This window comes from Lipotes vexillifer, unplaced genomic scaffold (assembly GCF_000442215.2).
Source record: "Lipotes vexillifer unplaced genomic scaffold, Lipotes_vexillifer_v1.1 scaffold1081, whole genome shotgun sequence".
Classification (NCBI taxonomy): Eukaryota; Metazoa; Chordata; class Mammalia; order Artiodactyla; family Lipotidae; genus Lipotes; species Lipotes vexillifer.
The window spans coordinates 35,004-41,546 of NW_006779039.1; the positions used below are offsets into that span (position 1 = coordinate 35,004).

The 6,543-nt window shown below is 42.8% G+C and overlaps 1 non-coding gene across 1 annotated transcript; it reads left to right on the forward strand.

The window, feature by feature from the left end:
* The first annotated feature begins 6,195 nt into the window (after positions 1–6,195).
* Positions 6,196–6,268, forward strand: TRNASTOP-CUA (transfer RNA amber suppressor (anticodon CUA)). Its single transcript has one exon. It is a non-coding gene; the product is annotated as a tRNA-Tyr (tRNA).
* The last annotated feature ends 275 nt before the right edge of the window (positions 6,269–6,543 follow it).

The window sequence follows — 6,543 nt, forward strand, 5'->3', positions numbered from 1 at the left end:
TTTTTGGTGCAGTGCAGTCCTTCCCTCCCCCAGAACCTCTAGAAAACCACTGCTTCTATGGCTTTATCTTTTCCAGAATGTCATGCAGTTGGACTCATACCGTATGTAGCCTTTTCAGATTGTCTTCTCTTAGTAATATGCATTTGAGGTTCCTCCATGTCTTTTCAAGGTTTGATAGTTCATTTCTTTTTAGCACTGAATAATATTCCTTTGTCTGGATGGACAACAGTTTATTTATCCATACACTAACCAAAGGACATTTTGCTTGCTTCTAAGTCTTGGCAATTATGAATAAAGCTGCTATACATGTCTGTATAGAGGTTTTTGTGTGGACATAAGTTTTCAACATGTTTGGGTAAATACCAAGGAGCATGATTGCTGGATCATATAGTAGGAGTATGCTTGGTTTTGTAAAAAAGTGCCAAACTGTCCTCCAAATTGGCTGTACCATTTTGTATTCCCATCAGTGATGAACAAGAGCTCTAGTTGCTCTCCAGCCTTCCTAACATTTGGTGTTGTCAGTTGTTTAGATTTTAGCCATCCTAGTAGTGCATGGTAATATTTCATTATTGTTTTAGTTTGTAATTCCTTAATTATATTTGATGTGGAGCATCTTTTCATATGCTTATTTCCCATCCATATGTCTTTTTTTGTGAAGTGTCCAGATCCTTTGCCCATTTTTAAATTGGATTGTTTGTTTTCTTACTGTTGAGTTTTAAGGACTCTTTGTATATTTTAGGTACAAGTCCTTTATCCTACATGTTTTGCAAATATTTCTCCCAATCTGTGATTTCTCTTTTCATTCTTTTAACAATGTCCTTCACAAAGCATAATTTTGTGTGTGTGTGTGTGTGTGTGTGTGGTGCATGGGCCTCTCACTGTTGTGTCCTCTCTCGCTTCGGAGCGCAGGCTCCGGACACGCAGGCTCAGCGGCCATGGCTCACGGGCCCAGCTGCTCTGCGGCATATGGGATCTTCCCGGACTGGGGCCCGAACCCGTGTCCCCTGCATCGGCAGGCGGACTCTCACCACTGCGCCACCAGGGAAGCCCCCAAAGCATAATTTTTAAAAATAAAGTATAATTCTTTTTTTACAGCTAAATGATATTCCATTGTATGGATATACCAGATTTTCTTTATGCATTTACTAGTTGGTGGACACTTGGGTTGTTCCCTTTTGGCTATTATAAATAGTGCTACTATGAATATTTGTGTACAAAATTTTGTTTGGACATAACATTTTTCATTTCTCTTGGATAGATATCTAGGAGTGGAATTGCTGGGTCATATGGCTACTCTATGTTTAGCTTTTTGAGGAACTGCCAAACTGTTTCCCATAGAAACTGCCTGATTTCTCCAAAGCACCTGCACCACTTTACATTCCCACTAGCAATGTAGGAGGGGTTCCATTTTCTCCATATCCTCACCAACACTTGTTATTGTCAGTCTTCTTGGTTACAGCTGTAGTAGTGGGTATGAAGTAGCATCTCTTTGTGCTTTGATTTGCATTTTTCCCTAATGACTCGATGCTGAGCATATTTTCATGTGCTTCTTGGCCATTTGCATACTTTCTTTTCCTCTTCACTTTGATATTCTCTTCCATGAGAATTTCCCTGATTCCACTGATACCTTCATACAGGTGTTTTTCAAATAGTAACTTCCACATCTGAGCTTTCTCCTGAGATTGTCTCGGATTCCCATCTGCTTACTAGAGATTAATGTCCCGACTGCATCTCAGAATTAGTATATCCTAACTGAAGCTCATCAGCTTTCCTCCCAAGCTATTTATTCTTTCTGTTTCTAATTCTGTTATTTATACCATTATTCTTCTAATCACCCGAACTTGCAACTTGTCATCATATCTGGATGTAAGAGAAATGGGATAGGGAAGAGTCGATTCATTACCAAGTTCTATGTTACTTTCATAGTGTTTTGCATCTGTTTCCTCTTTATTCTCTCCTTCTTGATCTCTAACCTCTTTTGACTTTCTCAGTCTCTTATTCTCCTGGTTCTCTTACGTCTGATTATTTTATCTCAGGTTATTTTTACCTTAAAACCTTAATTTTTACCTTAAATGATCTGCCCGTTTCTTGACCATCTTCTGTGATCATTATAAATCTTCTGCCTTGGTTATTTTTATGTAATCCCAAGATGTGAACTATCATTTACACACTTATAACTCCCAAATATATATTTCTAGCTCTGAAATATCTTGAGAACTTCAGACACATGTATCCAACCATCTGCAGGACATCTCTATTTCACCGACTTTTCAAACTCAGAACAGTAACCCTTTGGTATCCATGGGGGATTGGTTCCTGCACTCCCGTGGATACCAAAATCTGAGGATGCTGAAGTACCTTATATAAAATGACACAGTATTTGCGTATAACCTACGCACATCCTCCTGTGTACTTTAAGTAATCTGTAGATTACTTATAATACCTAATACACTGTAAACGCTATGTAAATACTTGTAAATACCATGTAAATGCTATGTAAATGTTTACCGAAGCATGGAAAATTCAAGTTTTGCTTTGGGGAACTTTCTGAAATTTATTTTTCAAATATTGTTGACATGTACTTTGTTGAATCCGTGGCTGTGGAACCTGTGGCTCTGCCAGCTGTATGGTTAAACTGAACTAGTCCCATCCCAGCTGCCCCCAAACTTGCTCTGCCTCTCAGTCGATGGCAATGCCATTGATCTGGGGTCCTTAGGATAGAAATCTGGCCATCATTCCTTTTCTCTCCCTCTCCCCAAAAGCCACACATTTACCAAATCTATTCTATTGGGAAATTGCCCTGAATCCGCTGTTTGTACCCCCATGCTGCTTCTTTGTTCTAGCTTTTATCGGCTCTCATGTAGACGGTTTCAGTGACCTGTAATCTTGTCTCTCACCACGCTCCACAACCCCTTCCACCAACGCGAAGTTATTTTCCAAACTGAAAATTTAGTCATGGCCATTTCACTGCAAAGAACAAACCGAAACAAGAACACCAATAGTAACAACAAAATAAAAACATGAAAATACTTAGAGTCGCCTTGGTGGCTCCTCACTCTCCTAAAGCAGATAGTTCAAGCTCCTCAGCCTGGCATATTGATGTGCTTCCTGCCTACTTCTTTAGCTTCGTTTCTCGTGATGCCCCACCCCCATCTTATCTCAGGCTCCAGCAATATTCTTCTGGGATGTTTAACAAGTTCCCTCTGCTCAGACTCTTCCTCCTGCCTTGTCTGTCTTCTTCATCCTTCGAAAGCCCTGTCTGGGTGTCCCCTCTTCTGGAGAGCCTTTTCTGAGGCTTCCAGCTCTGGGATTCTTCTGGACTTCATACAATGTCATATTGCAACTCTTTTGTTTATATGTCTGTCTTCCGTACTAGGCTGTGAGCTCTGCAGGGACAGATTTTGGCTGATTTTCCAGCTATGGAGTAGATGCTCAGTAAATATTTATTGAATGAGTGGTTGAGACGGTCCATGGGCCGAATGTTATCCTGGAAGTCTAGCTCCGTATGTCTAGTGTGCAATAACATGATAGCACAGGTCTCATCTTTTATTTTCTCTTAGTCAAAGAGCTCAAACCTTGCGATTTCTTGGAGGTAGGCATGATCACCTGGCTGGTATCCAGAGGGAATGCTTGATAAGAACCTGCTTCAGTGAAAGTGGACTTATGCTTACCGGGGGTCTGTACATAAAGGAAATGCTTCTGTCTCCACTTTGCCTGGCTCTTGGCATAACTTCTGATAGGTCCCCCATGCTAGGAGTTACTTCTGAGCCAATGAGACATCAGATTGCATTAAGGGATTGGGTATTATATCACATGCTGTCATTGCTAGATGCCTGCAGAGTTTTGGGTTCTAAGAAGCAATTGTTGACTGGAATTTCCCCGTAGAGAATGAACAGCTATATGGGAGAGAGTGGGAGATTAGAACAGGTCCAAGAATCTTTAGTCCAAGGATTTTAGTGCGTTTGTGATCTCCTCTGGGCCTGCAGGATACAAGCCCTCAAGAACAGCAGTGTAATTTGGTAGAGAATAGCCCAGAGCTGCTCTAGGATCAAATTCTTCAGGTCCAGCAAATCAATTTGGTTTCCCTGGGCTTTGTGGGACTGAACTTTTAGACTGTTGCCTCTGGCAGTGACATCGCCAAAAATATCTCAGGGGACCCAGTACTCATCTGAGTAGACAAGCTTCAGGAAGTCCTGGATAAGCCTCAGGAAGTCAGGTTGTTGAGCCCAGTGTAAACTGCTGCATCAGGCTCCACACCCTTTCCCATGGAAACCTGAGCACAGGTCAGGCAGAGGTCAGTAGAGAGAAGGATTGGGGCTCAGTGACCTTTCTTCAGTGGTGCTCAGCTCTTACTCCTGTGTCCCTGGAGGATTAGCGCTGCCCCTGCCAGAGCAGGTTCTCTGTATGTTATCCTTTCCTGGGCTGCACCTCCAATCCCAGTTAGGCCAGTACCATTCCCTCTGGGCAGAGTGACTTTACCCTGACACCTTGGTGAGCCTAATGGAAACTACAGCTTAGTAGACTTTGGTTTTATAGAATGAAATTGTTATTTCTGGTCCAGAGAGACTAAGCAAAAGCTAAAATTGCAGAAAAATTTGCAATATTGTGTAACAGTTTACAAAAACCTGATTGGTTCAACCTTCACATAACCCAGTACCTGGCACTTAGTGGACATTCACATGTTTGGCGTATGAATGAAACTGGGAATTTATTATCTTATTTTATGGATGTGGGAACTGAGGCCCAAGCAGGTGAACTGAGTTTCCCTAAATCCAAATCTCCAGTTAGTCAATGTAGAGCCTCGCTTGAAATCGAGTTCATTTCAGGTTGACATTTACTGAGTACCTCTCACATTACAGGCATTTGCCAGTGATGGATAAACGTGGTCCTTGGTTTTGAGGAGCTTTTAGGCTTGCCAGGGAGTCAGACACCTAGGAAATAATTTCAACACAATGTGCTAAGTGCTACGATAGAGAACTCTGTGCAGTGTGATGGGGGTTACAGAGGAGGCACAGCTAATCCACCCTGATAAGGTCACGAAAGACTTTTTGAAGAATTGACACCTCAGTTCAGTTTTGAAGGTTCAGTAGAGGTTGGCCAAAGGTAGAAAGAACATTATAGGCTGAGAGATCAGTTTAATGGGGGACAGAGGTGTGAGCCAGCATATGGTATGTTTCTGAGATCACTGGAATGTTCATTGCTGAGGATAAAGTGGCAGGAATGATGACTAGAGGGGTAGGCAGGAATCAGATCATTGAGGGTGTCAACTTTGCCTCTCACGCCATTACTTCCCAATTTGCTGACTCATTCAGATCACCTGGGGAACTTAAAAAATATAAAGATGTTCCATCTACATTCCCAGTGATCTTCTTGATCAGCTGGGTTTGACAGTCCCTTCTGGAAGCAACAGGAAGCCATTGGCAGGTTGGTAGCAGGGGAGGGATGTAGATGGTCATATTGGATCCCCCTGGTGGTGATCTACCTGGAGGCGGGCGGATTTGAGAGGGCTGCTACTGGAAGCACAGAGACCATTAGGAGTCTGTTGAATTTGTCAAAGTGAAATTTCATGGTGAATGGAATAGGGCAGTAGCAGTGGGGATAGAGAGGAAGAGGCAGATCAAAAGAGATTTCAAAGTCTTGGAATCCTTATGATGTTGGGGCAAGGGTGCTGGCGAGGGAGAAAGAAGTGTCTAGTATAATTCTCCAGGTTTCTGGCATGGCTGCCTGGGTAGAGTGTGCTATTTCTGACCAAGATCAGGAGTGGAGGGTGGAGAGACAACGAGGAGCAATTGATCAGTTCAGCCTGGAACCTGATGAATTTGAGGTACTGTGAGACATCCAGATGGGAGGGCCGCTACTGTGTCCTGGAACTCAGGGCTAGAAACAGATACGGGCCCCTCTATGGGGGATTTAAAGCCACATGAGTAGCAGAGATCTCTCAGGGAGACTGCATGGAGAGTACACCTTCAATTATTCTACCCCTTTCTGCCTTCAAGGGTTGTTCTCATGGGGAAGCAGAAGTCTTTTTTTTCTTAACTGTTTCAGCAAGACAAGGCAGAGTAATGAAAGTGGCATAAAAGGTGGATTTAGGGAAGCTGAGTTGAAGCCCTGCCCCTGCCACTTCGCCACTCTGTGCAGAATTGAGTCTCTCTTAGCCTCTAGGTCTTCACCTGTAAGACAAGAGTCGTAGGGACTTCCCTGATGGTCCAGTGGTTAAGACTCCATGCTCCTAGCGCAGGGGGCCCAGGTTCGATCCCTGGTTGGGGAACTAGATCCCGCATGCCACAACGAAGATCCTGCACACCACAATGAAGACCCAGCGCAGCCAAAAAAATAAATGAATAAATATTTTTTTAAAAAACATAAAAAACAAACAAAAAAACCCAAAACACTGCTATGCATCACATAGTTTAAAAAAAAAAGATAAAAGTCGTAGGAATGTCTGCCTCACAGGATTATTGAGAAGGTCCACTGAGAACATGTATGTGAAAAATGCCATGTAAAGAACCATAGAAAACATTAGTTGTCCCCCCCCCCCCCCCC